This window comes from Scardinius erythrophthalmus (assembly GCF_964197995.2).
Source record: "Scardinius erythrophthalmus genome assembly, chromosome: 11".
Lineage (NCBI taxonomy): Eukaryota > Metazoa > Chordata > Actinopteri > Cypriniformes > Leuciscidae > Scardinius > Scardinius erythrophthalmus.
In genome coordinates, this window is record NC_138231.1 from 29,483,301 (window position 1) to 29,501,088 (window position 17,788).

Here is a 17,788-nt window from a genome sequence, read left to right on the forward strand (position 1 = left end):
AGTCATTTATTCTGGAATCAGAACAGTAATTTACTACTCCCTGATGTCACTAGTCTCTGTAATGTCAATCCGTGGTGTTTTTGTATAAAATTAATGAATGTCTGAATTAAGTTCAGGTTATAAGGTTACTCTATATTTTGTTATTTAGTTTTATTACATATATTCATGAATTATTGCTGACTCTAAAATGTCTAAAAACTCAACAAAAGTCTGCAAGTACTTTGCAGAGTACTTTGGCAAGTACTTTAAATATAAGCTCTATATATAAGACTCCTTGGGACAGAAAATACACTATTGTTGCATCTAATTTTTTCAAATATTTCTTACTAAAAGTATTAAAAACTATAATTTATGAATTCGTTGAATCATTGCCAGCAGCTATACATGTGATGCTCACCTCTAATGACACCGCAGCAGCAGAAGCAGCCCGAAGCCACGCCCTTTCTCAGCTGTTCTCCAATAACACAGCAGCAGCAGCAGATTGAGCCATTAGCCCCCGCCCACCTTACGCTCGCCTCCAATTACATTGTGTCGGACTGAGCCCGTAGCCCCGCCCACTGTCGGATCAACGGACACACTCACACACATACACATTTGCCGCTCCTGCTGGAACATTACAGGCGCGCGGCTGTTCTATCTTCATATTGTTTATATTAGTTTGCTGGACCGTCGCCTGCAGCACGGAGTAACGGTCGCAGCATCCTCGCGCAGGAGTTAAGCACGGAGCGTGAAGCGGTGAGTTTGACGCCTTTGAATATGTGGTGATGCGCAGTGTGTGGTTCTGAGCGGGCTGTTAGCTAACAGGCTACAGCAGCAACACGCCTATGATGAGATTAACAGCGACCGGAGACATGCGGTTAACGGACTGAAGATGCCACTGTTTGGGAGGGAATTGATGTACATGTGTGTGTCATGCGCTGGCTGCATGTAGTTGGCCGACTTTTGCTTGCTCAACGCTCGGTTCTTCTGAGAACAGGCTACGCTTTTGCGCCTGGTGTGTGTATGTGTGTGTGTGTAATAATCTGCAGGATTAAGTTTATTCTCGTGGTTGATGGAGGTGGATCACTGAAGGATAACGGTCGTTTGTCTGGAGGGGGGTTCACTTCATCCCCCCCCCCCCACACACACACACACACACACACACACACACACACACTCTGAATCGGGGTGTGTCACACACTCTCTCTCTCTCTCACACACACACACACACACACACACACACTCTCTCCAACAGAGGTTAATTTCACTCCCTTGCTTCTTCTGAACAATCTTATATCTTCCAAAATCGTCCATGGTGAGCATATGTTCTGCCAAAAAAGTTACTAAATAGTTACTAAATAGTTACTAATGCTTCAGAAGTGTTATTGGTCACTACTGTCATCATAAAGCATAGAAACAAAATTCTGACAACTGTTTTAAAGAGATCCCATGATGTTTATGTAACTTACTGTAGGATGATTTTGCTATTGTATTACAATATGTAGTCGCCTAGCTATTGTATTTATTTTTCTTGTGACTATGGTTACCATGATCAAGGCAGTATATATGTTTTAAAAAAAAATTAGTCGTTTTTTTGCAGATAATTTTAAAACAAAAATAAAAAAAGCAACAAAAATAATTAAAATCAGATTTTTAGGAAATCATATTGGTTACTGAACCTATGGACTATATTTATTTCTTGGCCCTATTAGTTTTATTATTATTACTATTAGTAAAGTGTTAGGACTGGGTATTGACATCATTTCACAATCTCTAATCTAATGCTGTAAACTGTCAATTTTGGTGCTTTATTGCTATTTATTTTTAAATATAATAATCACACATTTTTTTTTTTTTTACTTGAACTGAGGCGCTACAGCGATCTGTCACATTATGAGCACGAAAATGGCATTTATTGTTTGAATTTCATGATAAAATAGACAGAATTTGAAAGCTGAAACTTTGTTTCATATGAAAAGTAACAAAGCTGATTGGATTGGAGATGTTTAGTGAAGTTTTGTGACTAAAAGATTGATTTAGCAATTTAAGAATAATAATCTTCATCAAAATGAAGACGGAATCAAATCAGCTAATCGATATGGTCAACCCAGCCCTAATAAGCCCTATAGAAATTATAAGTGTGTTACAAAAGCATCTGATGCCCAAGATGTTGAAACGTAGACTGTTCTGAGCCACAGTGAAAGTGTTTATAGTCTTTCTGCAGTAAACTCAAGCTAAAAGACATTAATTACGACTGGCTCAGCACTTATTGATCATATATGGAAATGAGGCAGTCTTTCAGGAACCTTTTGTCTGAATAGAGTACTGTTAAATTATGAATTCCCCATAAATCAAAGTCAAAGCCCAAAACTGTAATGATCAAAAGAGGATGTTGGCCATTAAAATGTGATTTAAATACTGGGCAGTCAAGGGTTGAGGATTTTGAAACGATATGCTCCGATATGCTGGGTTATGACTAACTCATAATCAAATGTATCAATACAGGTTGGTTTCAGGTTGACCCATTTTTATGAACATTTATTTACAGAATGAATGTGTTGTTCAGGGTCTTTCTTGATGCTTAAAGGAACACTCCACCGTTTTTTGAAATAGGGCTTCTTTCCTACATTTAGATAGGTGTGCAAATGCATTTTTGTCTCAGTGCATGCATGCATTGTTTTAGTTTGACAGGGTCGGCGCTAGCTTAGCTTAGCATAATGAATGGAATCCTTTGTTGCCAGCTAGCATGTCCTGAGTAAAAGTGATATAAAAAATAAAAAGTTTGACGCAACGAGTACGTATTCACAACGAGTACAAATAGCGATGCAGATTAACACTAGGCGATTTCCTAGGCAGATATTGACTTATATTAAGGACTATATTAGGGGGAAGTACAGGTGAAGCACTGCTACTTGGGCGTGATATCTCTGCGCCCAAGTAGCAGTGCTTCGCCTGTGCTTCCCCCTAATATAGTCCCAAGTCAATATCTGCATAGGAAATCGCCTAGTGTTAATCTGCATCGCTATTTGTACTTATTGTGAATACGCAGGCCACAAGAAGTAATTAGGTGGGTTTTTTATTTTTTATATCACTTTTACTCAGGACATGCAAGCTGGCAACAAAGGATTCCATTCATTATGCTAAGCTAAGCTAGCGCCGACCCTGTCAAACTAAAACAATGCATGCACTGAGACAAAAATGCATTTGCCCACCTATCTAAATGTAGGAAAGAAGGTGAATAAGCCCTATTTCAAAAAACGGTGGAGTGTTCCTTTAAATTCTCTGTTAAAATAGGCTACTTTGGTGCTGTCCAAAATGGTGCATTTTAGGGTGTGTTCACACTTGTAGTTCAGTTTGTGAACTGACCGTAACTCTATTGCCCTCTTACTATTGCCGCCACAACAACGCAAGAATGCCTTTAAACATTGCGTTTGTGTATTTTGCGGCGTCTTATGGCACTCTAAAAATGCGCCGTTCAAGTAAGTTAATGCGTCTCTAGACCTTGCGTTGTTTTTTATTCCCCTGACTTGTCTCGTGTATTTTAACAGCAAAAACGTGTTCTGTATGAACTGGCCCCAAGTATGTACAATGCAACCATGGTTTGCGGTGCGTTTGGCCAAACACCTGCGTTGAGTGTTTCTGGCCTAAAGAAGAAGTAAATGTCTTTGAGTCCCTCTGGTAATCAGATCACAACTGTATGCAAAGGTTCAATTTCCTTTGTTAAATATAGCTTGGGTTTTATGAAGCGAGTTATAGTTGAAGCGAGCATCTGCCATTGCTTTAATCCCCATAAACACTCTCACTCTGTTGCTTTCCTTCTCTCTTTCTGCATGTCTGAGCGCTTCCTGTCTCTTATAAGAAAGCTTTGTCCTTTTCAAACTACTGCAAGGCAGATCCTGGTGCTGCTTCGAGCTGAAACACTGCTCCAGTGCAGCTGTTCTTAGATGGCTGCACAGGTGCGATTCCTGACTTCACTTTGGTGGGATTCCTGTCTTCTGACTTCAAGGGTAACTCTCGCCAAAATGCAACCTAGGGTCTTTTTGTTAATCTACCCGAGGCAAACTTTCATTTAAAAGCATAATTAGAATGGAAACTCCACTTTTAAGTTTGACCGTATTTTCATTTTCGGTCAAATTGCCTTTTGAATGGGAGTGCTTGGGGCACTTCTATGATAGCATCAAAAATCGCTATTTTTAAAACACTAAGAACGACACAACATGAAACTTTGCTCGAAGTATCACCGGGGCTCTACACGTGAACTCGAGCATTGAGAACATTGTTTGTGTACACAGAGTTTACTAAAAAGAAAGATTTTGAACAACTCTCTGTAGCTGTGTCCGCCGGCATTTTGACAGTCAAAAATAGTTGATCTCCGAATGTGAATGAACTGACTCTGAATTTTAGTATTGTTTCTTATATGAGGATCCTTTTTCAAATACAAGGTCAATATTGATTTTCACTAACGACAAAACAACAAATTATCCGTGAATTTATATGGAACTAAGCTTTAGGAGCTTTCCATCTTTACTCTCTTCCATGTTACGTTGCATTCGGAGATCGACTATTTTTGACTGTCAAAATGCCGGCGGACACAGTCGAGCATGTTGTGTCAAGCCTTCTTAGTGTTTTAAAAATAGCGTTTTTTTTTTTATGCTATCATAGAAGTGCCCTAAGCACTCCCATTCAAAAGGCAATTTGACCAAAAACGAAAATACAGTCAAACTTAAAAGTAGGGCTGGGTATCGAAAATGTTCGATACCGATACCGATACCATGACTTAGAAACCGGTTCCTGGATGGTATACCAATTTTATAAAAATAAAAAAATAAAATCCGTTTTAAAACATTACCTCAAAAAAAAAAAAAAAGTTTGTTGTCTTTTTTACACTCATATTTTGAGTCTGTAAAAAAGCACCAATGCTAAAGTTTTCTTTGTATCCTAATCATTTAACATTCTTTAAATTAGCTCATTGTTTCTGCCTTAACTGTTAATGCATTGTTTAACAATGAAACTGAATGAAAATTTAATTGAAATGCATTAGCCTACTTACACACAGTCATCTGATAACAGATCACTCTAAATTGTAATTGTGTATTGTGAAAAATGCTATAGCTACAAATAAATGTGAATTGAATTAAATAGGCTACTGTGGGCGGAATATATGCCACATAAAGCTTGCCGCAAAGCACTGGCAAAAGTAGCCTAATGATTGAATGTGTCGGGAAAAAATAGCACGGATACATTTTAATTGTTTATTAATACACTAGTGTTTTCTGAGTCAGTGTTGACTGCAAAGATGAAGATGAAGATGCTGACTCGTCATTCCTGCAGTATAGTGAACGCACGTGCCTATAGAGAGAAATGCACCTTTCATTTGGATTACTGTGTATTACAATTTGTTTCGAATTGGTTCTTTTAAAGGAACACGCCACCGTTTTTTTTCATATTAAACTGTTATTTCCTTAACTAAGACGAGTTGATACATACTAGGGCTGTGTATTGGCAAGAATCTGGCAATACGATACGTATCACGATACATGGGTCACGATTCAATATATTGCAATATATTTCGATACTGTGCATAAGGCGATATATTGGGATTTTTTAAAAGTAAAATTTATTAAAATATTTTAAAAAAAGACATGATGTGCATAAAAGTCAAAGAAGTTTACTTTAGGTAAACAATTCAGTACACAGAAAATCAAACTGCCAGTTTGGGCTTGTGGTTTACAGGTTCTTAGTGAGCAAATGTTTATATGCTCAAGTAGGCCATAATAAAAGAAAATAGGTACATAGCCCCTGTCACAATACAAAACAACAACGTGAACTGGACGAAAATGAATGAAAGTGGATGAAAGTGAACACAATAAATGTGTCATATATTGAAATCAAGTTTTATGTGATAAAAGATTTTAAAAGAACTGGACGCGCGAATGAGGCGAACCGCGCCGCACTAAACGCCTCGTGCCGCAGGACCTCCAGACGCGCGTAAACGCGTCTTTGCATTGACTTAACATTGCAATCACTCGCGCCAGATGCTCTCTTCGCGTTTGATGTGAACGATGCACGCGATTACATTTAGAAATAGACAAGCTTTGTTTCCAAATGCACCAAGCAAAGATATCCTTTCAGTTGTATAAACTTTTATAAAACCAGCCAATATAATCACAATAAACACATCCAAAATGAAATATTTAACATATAGGCTATATAACAACTGCACAACGTCTAATTTGTAAACAAAATGATTTACGCACTAAATCCAGCATAAACTCCGGCACAATTTGCATATGTTTAAACTCTCAAGGTAGACATCACATCCCGAACCTCACAGCAATTGGCTGCCGACTGCGTTTTTCGCTTGATATTTGTATAAAGGAACTGCCCAACTTTTTGACGCTCTCGGTCGCTCTCAACGCTTTCTCCGGTCCGCTGTCAATCCTAAAATGTCCAGTGGACACGCACCGTTATAGGCGAGCCTGGCGAGGACACTAGTGGTGCGTCTCAGCATAGCTATCTATTGGTAGGCATTTAAACAACATAAACGTGAACCACTGTCTTACGGTTTTACCATGAATATTTTTGGACGTAAAAAAAAAAAAAAAAAATCGATATTGCGTTTTTGAAAATCGATACGTCTCAGTGTGTGCACTCAATCGCTCTGGCGCGCGGCGACACTTTGATAGCACTTAGCTTAGCCCAGTTCATTCATTAGGGACCAAACAGAGATGAAGTTAGAAGCGACCAAACACCTCCACGGTTTCACTATTTAAATACAGTTACACGAGTAGTTACACGACCAAGCATGGTGACACTAAATAAAACGTGGCGCTTTTCTAAGCAGGTAAAAAGGATAATGTATGGTGGAATAGCACTTGGGAATACTTCCACTCGGCGCAGTAAAAAGTCACATTGGTTCTAATGACAGAAGTGAGAGGGAGAGGATTTTTCAGGAGTGATGACAGTACTGCGCCGAGTCGAAGTGCTCCCACACTCATTAGTCATCATTATTTGAAGCGTCACGTTACTTTCAAAAGGTTATTTGCTCTATTTTGATTGCTTCCGTAGACATCAGTGTTTATATCCAAACTATAAACTTTTATCCCAGTTCTTCTGTGATAGTTTTATTATTTTTAACACAAAAATAACAAAAATGTGTGCCGTTTCATACCTATACATGACATTTGCTCTCTCTGGGTCAGCGTCGGGTTTCTTTTTTTCACGGTGTGAGAAGGATGCTGAAGGATGGACTATTTAGCATTAAACGATTGTTTTTATGCTCAGCTTGTCATTGATGTACGGCTCTGTAAACGCTGCTCCTTCTAAAAGCACTGTGAGTTTGAGTCACTTATAACGTGCATTTGAAAAAGCAAGACATCAAACATCTTTCCAAACATGAGAAGCATTTATGAACCTCTTGTCCAACAAAAGACAACTTTTAATAACATGCTTTTACTCCAAACTCACTTCATAACGACAGTTGAGCTCATCCTTCTGTGAGATGATGTGGCTTCTTACACAGAATAAGGCAGTCGTGTGTTTATTAGTCATGTGTAATTAATCAAAGCGTTTCAATCTTCTGTTTAATCAGCTACAGCGATAGTATGATGCCCGATAGATATTTCCTGGAGTTATGTGTGTTATTGTACTTCTGTGGCGGGGCATATTTGGTGTGTGTGTGTGTGAAACGCTCTCTGGCGTTCAGATGGAGCAGCGTTTACTCCCGATCAGCCGTGCTGCACTGACAAGCTGCACAGAAAATCATCGCAGCCTTTGCCAAATTGCGTGCGGTTTCATTGCGATTAATTGTGCAGCCTTAGTTTTTGACCACTGTTAATGTGTACAGTTGACCAATTTACTCTTGGAACCACATTTAGATCTCCAAATCTCTGGAATTGAACCATTTAGAGCCTTTAAAATGAAGATGCTAAAAGAAATTTTAGTTAAGAACCAGAATATAAAAGGATATTAAGATTTAATGCTGTCTGCATTACAGGCATGCAAACTTGGGGCAAAAAACACAAGAAGTGCTTTTTCCCATTTTTGAACTGTCACCGTTGGCATATAATGCAACAAAGATTGAAAAAGGAAACAGATTTTACTAATAGAGACTAATCTCTACAGTAAAAAATAAAATAAAAAAGAAGTTCTTAATTTTAAGTACAATGGCGCCCTCTCTTATGACAGAATACTTTGAAACTGGTTTACCTAGTTAGAAAAATATTCTTTTGGGTAGATCTACTTCGAATGGACACAATCTGCATTGACTTGTCTTGTATGGATGCGAGACCCATCTGGCCTTGTGCTTTGTGCTTTACAAAGAAATGCGATTATTCACAGATTACATTTGTGAAATGAGACCCACTTCCACAAGGGCCTACCTTTCAACTGTGTGTGTGTGTATGAGGATTGTAGGTCCTGTTCTGCTTTGCTTCCCTGCTCAAATGACAGGGGTTTTCTGAAACTCAAGATGAGCCTTCTCGCAGGATGGGCGTGTGTGTGTGTGCAGTCGCTCACTTGAATGAGGCCTTGTGTTTACATTCTGTCCGTAAGTGATTCTGTAATGTGCGTACATCGCTCTTCTCTGCATGCCTCTCGTGTGCGAACGCTCATAACGGTGTGTGTTGTAGGGAGAGCCAGAAAGGATGTGTATTTTAAGCTACAGGGTCATTTGAAGCCTTTTCCTAACATCTGTTGTGTTAACGGGCCCATGCCTCTGTCTCTGTGGCTATTTGTGCTTCGGCTCTCAGTCACATAGGCTGCGAGGTTAGGCCGAGAGACTCTTTAATTAGTCTAATGATCAGGGCACTCGCTTAGACATTACGGCAGCTGTTTCATTAGTCTTTCGCATCCCAGGTTCCCTGTAATTTAAGAATTGACCAGTATTTTCACAGGACGTTGTTTATTGCATTACTGCAGTGATTACTAAGTTGTCCACGTTTCCATTTTGATCTGACAGTAAAATTGGCCTTAGTGAGCTGCACATTACTGCAACTGTGTAATTTGGAGGACTGTTCCGAGACCTGTAGTTATGTTACAGTGAGGGTAACAGATTATAGTTCCTTCTTGGGTGCTTTTTTTATGGCTGTTTCAAAGGAAACATGGGATATGTTTGTTTGAAGGAGTGAACTACCATGCTACTCTTCATATGTTGAAGCTATAATGTGCATAGAATAGCCAGATCAACTTATATTTGTGAAAAAAATGTATAAAACAGAGAAAATTAAGAGGAGGACTATATCCCACAATGCAGTGTACTCAATCTTTCATTGCCATTGAAAAAATATATGGTTAATAATATTTAATAATTGTAATACTCTGTTTAAGAATATAACTGCTTTTGCTAAATGGTTGCCCAGCTATCAATCAGAACTGGCCAGTTTTTGCTCCAAACACCATCATCAACTGGACGTTTTTTATTTTATTTTATTTTGGCTGATATCTGTTCTGGACTTGTCACACAAACTGCATGCAATCATTTTCCATAATGCCATTTGTGTGGAAAATTACAAAGTCTTTAAACGGGACATTAACAGGCCAGAGACAGGACACGCTGAAGACGGACTCAAAGAGGAGAGTAGAGACGAGAAAATACTGTACCAGGCGCAGCAAGCTCACTGTTCATGACGCTCGAAATATTGGAAGAAAAATATAATGATTGAGTTGAGGGGGTGGGGGTTTATATGAATTTCATCTCTGAAGGGAACTGACTGTTTTCAGAAGTTTCGATGCCATTTTCTTTTCCTCTTACCTCCATATAATGCCAATTAAAGTAGTATTTATAAGCGCAGCACTGATTTGTGTACAGCACTAACAGAAGAAACGCTATATTGCTGCTGTTTCAAAAGTGCCAGCAACTGTTAGAGAGTGAAATTGCATTTTCATTCAGCCCGTCTGCTGTTTTTACTTCATGCAGATGTGTCTTATGACTCATAATTTTACAAATCTAAAGTCAGACCATTCTGTTTTTGCTTTAAACAAATCAGCAACCGGTAACAGACTCGGCCAATTTGCTTGTAAAAAATAATTCGATTCGGCAATGAAAAATCATGATATGTGCATCCCTAGCTTTTACTGTACTTTTGATCAAATAAATGCATAAACAAGGTCAAAGCAAGGTCAAGAGTTTTAAGGTGATGATACACAGGGCAACTTTTTGGGCAATGTTGCTGGGCAATGTTGCCGTCAATGGGCAACCAGATGAGACGCGGCCCATGACCGATCTAAATTATCCAGATATATATTTATTGCCGATTTTCAATGGGAAAGTGCCCAAGCAACAATCGCTTGGCAAGATTGCCCAGCAACATTGCTCAAAAAGTTGCCCTGTGTATCATCACCTTTAGAATGCCGTGTGATGTGTGAGCCGCGGCAAAAGACATGAGCGCAATGTTCATCTAGCACACGTCTACATAGAAAAGTACTAGTGCAATGGATATTGAAAAACGTGTACAGTTTGAACGGCCTCGCATAGTTAGTTGCATTTATGTGCATCCTGGCACCGTCAATCATATTGTCACAGTTAACTGGCAGTTAACTGATTGATGATTGGGATGCAGCAATACATACAGTCGGCATCTAGTCATAGTTGGGGGCGTGGTGAGGGTGGAGTCGGCGTGGGGGAAAACACCACGAATATCGTGTGTGTTTGAATGACAAAAATGTCGTATTGCGAGTCATTGACGCCTGCCGACCGGCAACGGTACATTGCAAAATTAACTGCAATAGGTTATGATTGCCCTTATGATATTATGAGTTTAACACCCACGACTATATCACACAGGGATCTACTTACACAGTAATCTCAAAAAAGAAAGCTCAAAAGCCATTTTGTCATCCTTGTAGAATTGAAGTTCTACAAGGATGTAGAACTTCAATTCATAATTTGTTTGTTTATTGGCGGTACAGAAAACGACACAGCAACTATTCGTCATGATTGTCCCGTGTATTTCAATTAGCGCCAAGGCAATGTTTTCCCCCACGGGCTAAATTCACGTCACGTGACGTGGCGTTCCCGGGGGCGTTCCCAGACCAACTGTCTGTATGTATGTATAGATCATTGGTCTGGTGATCTATTGCACATTGTTCAGTATGCAGTAAGCAGCTAGGCCTGTCGCGATAGTCGATACGTCGATTAATCGCACGATAAAAAAAATGAGCTCGATAATTTTTCCGGCCGCGATAATTCCATTTGCATGCTTGTTTGTTTTCCTCGTCTGGATGACCACTCTCGCTCGGTTCTTTAGCGTGTAGGACGAGTGAACCCTCTTTGTTGTCAGTTGCATGGTCTTTGTGTGGGGAGGCGGCGACGCGGCGCTTGTCAGTCACATGGTCTTTGGGAAAGCGCCGGCGGGACTGTTTGCGGCTACTGCCGGGAGAGAGAGAGAAGACGCTAGTTGTGAGTTGCGACAGCGAGCCCTATCACATGAAAATGCGTATCTATACCACGAATGTTATTTCTCGTGCCATTTATACGCCAAAAATAGTTTTTGCGTGCATATGATACGCTCTTTATGGCGTGTAATACGCATGCACTCCTCACACCTAATCCTAACCAAGTATTTTCAGTGCGTAGCATACACACGCAATAAGCGCGTCTCCGTCTTCCCGACAGTACACAATCACTTGACAAAGTAACAGGAGGACAAAGTAACAGGAGTAACAGTGCAAAATTGTGTGATATGGCTTGTTGAGGCTTTTTTAAATTTGTTTACAAAGGTCCTAACTGTCAGTTTTGCCTGTTATGGAATGTATCACTATTTAAGCCTAATGTCTAAAGCCTAATGTTTAGCCTAATATTTTTTGAAGTGCAATTTTGTTTACATCCATTTTATTTATTAACAGACATTTATTTTGTTAACAGACACTAAGAGTCCATTGCTTTCATTGTTTTTGGTTGTTTTGTTCATTTTTTTGGATATTTAAAATGTTTTCCGTTTTCAATGTTTAATATTCTTTAGAAATAAAAGTTTATAGATCGTTGAAAAGGTGTACATGCATTATTATGCCATTATAATTATATTAAATGAAAATGGTCTCAGAACGACAATATTATCGTTTATCGCGATAATTTCTTGGACAATTTATCGTCAAGCAAAATTTGTTATCGTGACAGGCCTATAAGCAGCACACTAGTATTCATAGCAGCAATCATGACCGTCTGTTGTATAACAGTTGATGTTTTTGTAACAGAACCCTCTGAAACATGCAGGCTTTCACTCTTGTTCTGGATTGATGTGCTGTAAGTAGTTTCCAGGGTAACGTGAGTGGCAGTTATGCAGTTGGCCATAGAAGAAGTGAGAGGTGATGAGGACTATCAAGAATGTCTTGTCTGTCTGCCACAGTAGCGGCTGAGACTAGTTACTAGGAGCCCATATGATCTCACAAAACACTTTCATGCTGATCTCAGAGGCGGTCTTTGTCTCATTATTGGCATGGCATTGGTTGAGTTTGCTGGAACAAAATCACACGAAATTATGAACTATTCACAAACTATTTATTGCACGTTAAAATGATTCACCTTCTAATGGTACTTTAATAAGATACAAAATACAAAGCACAAATTGTGTAAAATAATACATTTTTATATTAAGTTTTTTATTGATACTTTTCGGTTTCAACAATTAGCTTGTCGCTTTGTTAACGCTAAGGACGACACACAGGGACCTTTATACCTTTAACACACAGGACAAATATTGTATAGGCCTAATAGTAAATTTTTTTCACAACATTTTATTAGTTTTCTATTAAAATGTTAGCAGGTCATTAAGGTAATGGTACTTTTATTAAGCATAAAATACACAGTGCAAATTTTTTATTGATACATTTCGGTTTCAAATGTTAGCATGTTGCTAAGCTAACAGTACATTAAAAACACAAAATGCACAGCATAAACATTGTGTAAAATACACTTTTATGATTTGTATTGGCTTATTTAAAGTCCCTGTAAAGGCAATTCTAAAAAAAAAATTCTAAACACATTATAAATGTTAGAAATGTATTGCTAAAACATATTACAAAGACTGAACTGTGAAGTACTGAATTGTGGAGTTAGACCGTTAAACAGTTTAACAGGGCGTTTCAGCGCAGCCAGCGGACACGCCCCCAGCGTGCTTTTTTTATCATTCAAATTTGGCTGGGTGGCTAATAACACATTATTCTGTGGTGTGACAAACTCAGAACACATACTTAATTTTGACTTTACAGGGACTTTAAAAGTAGACATTTCAAGCTTTCTATAGATATATTTTTAATGTCTGTGAGGCAAGTATTGGTTTTGGTTCATTTTTGTGACGTGCTCCAGGTCATAGAGACTGAGACGGCAGAAAGCACACCCTGTTTGTTGTATTTATTTTACAAAAGCACAAAAAAGCAAGATTGAGAAACAAGCTAGAGCATAAAAAAGAGAAAGAAGAATTGGATTTGTATTTTCATTGAGTTTCCTTCAACTCATTCTTTGCTTCTGCGTAAAGGAAACATACAATTCTGCCTTAATTTGTTTACGAAGTGTCTTCAGGGCTCGAATTTCAGCGCGGGATTGCAGCTATAACACATAATTTTAATCATTCCCGCAGGTCTCCCACTTATAATGTGGGAAATTCCCGTAAACATTGATTCACTTTAGCATGTAGGTTGTATTAGTAAATTAATCCACACGGATTATAAAATCACATCAGTCATTTTAAAACTCTGCAAGACGCAATTTCACAAACAGCGTGAGTGATTCAGCGGTGCTGCGTCTTTGCTGTCTCGTCTCTCAAAATGGGTTGCACAAGGCAATCGTCAACCGCGCTGCAGGCGGTGATACTACACTCTCGCGTTTCAGAGTTGGGACATGACGGAATTGTCACTTGCATAATCGGGCCAGCATTGCATCGTAGTTACTAAAGTTTACCATGTGCACATCTTAAGTCTTACCAGTTTAAACATTCAAGCGATTTTAAAGTCCGCGTGAACCGGAAGTTGCAAACGACTTTTCTTCAGTGTTGTGACGTATTTCCCAGTGAAACGGAATATTGAGCAGAGGGCAGGGTTTTACTCTAGCGCTCCTCCTCTCCATATCTGGAGCGGCTGTGAGTTGACTCCACACGGTTCTCATGTGCGTTAAAAGCTTTACATGGTTTAATGTACCTAAACAATGATTACCAAATTCCCCTCTCATGTTGCTCCACATAACCACTTAAAATGATAAAAAAAAATCGAACCCAGAGTCCAATTATTATGGACGTTATCTGATATTAAGCGTTTCTGCTTCACATTTTCAGCAGGGCTGCGGAGCGGCTGTGAGTTGACTCCACACGGTTCTCATGTGCGTTAAAAAGCTGACTCCACACGGTTCTCATGTGCGTTAAAAAGCTTTACGTTGTTTAATGTACCTAAACAACGATTACCAAATTTCCCTCTCATATTGCTCCTCATAACCACTGAAAATGGTCAAAAAATCGAACCCAGAGTCCAATTATTATGGACGTATCTGATATTAAGCGTTTCTGCTTCACATTTTCAGCTGGGCAGCAGAGCGGCTGTGAGTTGACTCCACACGGTTCTCATGGGCGTGAAAAAGCTTTACGTGATTTAATGTACCTAAACAACCATCACCAAATTTCTCTCTCATATTGCTCCTCATGTTTATGAAATGTTATGATATATGTGTGATATATGTGTTTTTTAGCTCTTTTGTTTGAAATGGAAAAAATCTAGCTGCTATCTAAAAAAAAAAAAAGAAAAAAAAAAAGGTTCGACTATCAGTCGACTACGGCAAAATCTAACGAATCAGATTCGACTATGAAAATACTTAGTCGAAAACAGCCCTATAGCAGACTAACGGTTTTAGGGGAGTGGTTAAGCGTTTCCCAAACCAAGCCGTCAAACCTACGTCATCAAGGAAGGTCCTCCAATGCAGAGGGGAGGGGCATTTTCAGATTTTGATTAAAGATTACGAAGCCAAAAAATGTTTTTGTGTGGATTGACTTGCATGGATGAATTGTTCACCACAAAACGATCAATTTAGGCAAAGAAAGTAAATATGGTCAATTTTGATTTCATGTGGACTTTAAACTATTTAGTACACGTGCACTCTCTTAGAGATGGTTTTCTCTGCACATATGCATAGGGTAAAGCCGCCTCGCAAACAGCTTGCGAGTAACAAAAGTTCTTTTTTTGTGGATTATATCGCTTTAACAGTTAAAAACATGCAAAAATTATGTCAATTTCTGTCTTGGTGAGTATCCTCTAGACACAGTCGGAGATGATTCTGAGTAATTTCAACCTAGGGTCCTTTGCACCATGACCTCGAGCCAAACAGCATGTCCGGGTTAGCGTTAGCATAAGCCATCAGGCAAGTGTTATTTACAACAAAAGATAGCTTTAATTTTAAAGGGACACTTCACCCATTTGCATTAAGCTTTGCATTGTTAGAAACCCAGTCATACTATTGAATGGTCGTGCAACACTCTCTCATTTTCCCCTGAGATGGGAGAAATCTGTTATTTACCTCTTACACTTCCTCCTACAATGACGCAAAAATCGTCATTTTGCGTCATTGTAGGAGGAAGTGTTAGAGGGGGGGATTTCTGTTAAGACTACAGACACTAGTTTCTCATCTTTCCCAGGGTGGGGCGCGCTCACGCTACAGACCTATTACAGATCAGTGGGTGGGACTTTACTCTCTGAAACTGAAAGCAATATCCTCCATCTTGTTTGAAGCTAAGCTAACAGGCGCTGTGGAGACAGATGTACAGTTATGACAATAGCGGAGGAGAGTGCTCAATATGATATAGAAGAAGAGGATTTCGGAAGTCTGATGCTTGAATCAGGTGTTTGTGGCTACCTTTACAAGCCGCATTATAGCGAAGAGCAGCCGAGGCAGAAGACCTGCCTGCCGCGGACGAGGAGCCCGGACTGGCTCGAGTTAGGGCGGACTGGTGGCGCCGGTGATCTCACTATGCAGCTACGAACCGCTACGAACACAGAGATAGAGTCCGTCTGCGGCAAAGAATTTCAACGATGACAATTTCTCCTGGACGAAATCTCTGAATCAGACGAGGACACGGACGTTTGTGTTGAGAACTATCCTAGTTTTGCACCGCATATGTTCTGACTGAACATCCAGGTACCATGCAATAATTCACCTTTTCGAAAGAAATACAAACGAGGAGTAATGCACTATATGAGTTCGCCAACTAACTAGACATTTTGTGTGAATGTGAAATGAATTTCAAGCTCTGGTAGTAGCTAGCCTTGTAGACGGAAGAGTGATTTCTCTTATAGGCAGATATGCGCTTTCTGGATTAGTGGGAGTGGCTTGCGGAGCTGTGCAATGTGGTGCATTGTGGGAGTTGTTGTCTTTCATACAAATGCGTTCTGAAGTTATTTTTTGTCTTTTCTCGGTCACGAAGGCACCAAATTCAAAAATTATTTTACATTTCGACTACATATATGACCCACTTTAAATAAAAAACAATGTTCAAATGGGTGAAATGACCCTTTAAGGAATCAATAGCCTATGTATTTAATTTAGTCAGGACTAAAATGCTACCCAGTGTTATTTTACATTTGATTACTTTATTCAGTTTCTGTAGTATTTCTGAATACTAGTGTTAGACCTAAGCAAAAACTTTTCTCTCTTTATTGGTATCTTTATTCTATCGTGTTTATTTGTGCTACTTTTTTCAATGTAATTCAAAGATTGAAATCAAGCTTCCTTGTGTTGTGTAAATTCTTAAGAACAAAATTATCCCATTGTAAAAATGCAATGAGTGGAAAAACATTTAGGGGAGATAAATGTAATTTAAAAAAAAGTCTAAACTCCCCCCTCAAATTAAAAAATCCCCCATAAGAATCCCCCCCATTTTCCAAAAGGCCCTGGTCTTACAAATGAAGTAACCTATCATTTGGAAGAGTCTTTTGAGTCAGCAAGCACCACATTAGGTTTTGGAACAGAGCAAGAGTCTGAATGCTTTTCCCTGTTGATCATCAGTTTAGTTAAACTCTGTTCTACCACAAACTGAGTAAAATTATGACATATGGACTGATGACGCCGTCACTCATGCAGCTGTCAACGACACATTCACGTGATCCCCTGACATTGACCTCAGGCACTGCTAACAGTTGGCTGTACCTTTCATTAGTTTGTTCATTCAAGAGCGCACTTACAATGGCATGTATGGGTGCAATTTATCTATAACCTTTCATCTACTTTTTGGTCACCTTGTATGGTCAGTTTGCACGCATGTGAGAGAGAGGAAGCGCATGTACTTGTGATCCTTGTTTGGTTATGTGTGGGATCTTGGCTCTTGGGATGGATTTGATGAGTGGTTCTCAACTGGTTTTCCTTCAGAATCTAGACTGTTCATGACCCCAATCACTACAGACCGGTAACCCTCTATCTGAGAACAACTGGGTTTGATACACCCTATTTCAATGGTGTGTGTGTCTGTGGTTATGTGGGAAAGACTAGTGGTTATGATGTTGATGGTGTCAGCTGTAGAGGGTGATTGTGTGCGGATGTTACATGACACTTCGTTAGATGTAGGTGTGTGTTAATTTTCTTTTTCTATTTTCTTTCACATGTAAGAACTGTAATATAGCCTAGCAAAATAGTTTGCAAGTGTAAATATTAAAGGGTTAGTTCACCCATAAATTAAAATTCTGTCATTAATTAGGCTACTCAACCATGTCGTTCTAAATTAGTAAGACTTTCATTCATCTTCGGAACACAAATGAAGAATTTTTTGATGAAATCTGAGAGCTTTCTGTCCCTCCATTAACAGTCTACTCAACTACCACTTTGACACGTCAAAAAGTGCAT

At 39.1% G+C, this 17,788-nt stretch overlaps 1 protein-coding gene across 3 annotated transcripts in view; it reads left to right on the forward strand.

The window, feature by feature from the left end:
- The first annotated feature begins 552 nt into the window (after nt 1–552).
- Nucleotides 553–17,788, forward strand: part of ralgps2 (Ral GEF with PH domain and SH3 binding motif 2) — a 135,647-nt gene continuing 118,411 nt past the window's right edge. For 2 of the 3 annotated variants that reach the window (XM_081377761.1, XM_081377763.1), the window contains exon 1: nt 553–735. The gene's annotated coding sequence lies outside the window, so the exon portion shown is untranslated. The remainder of the gene's footprint in view (nt 736–17,788) is intronic. The other variant, XM_081377762.1, reaches the window with a different exon arrangement.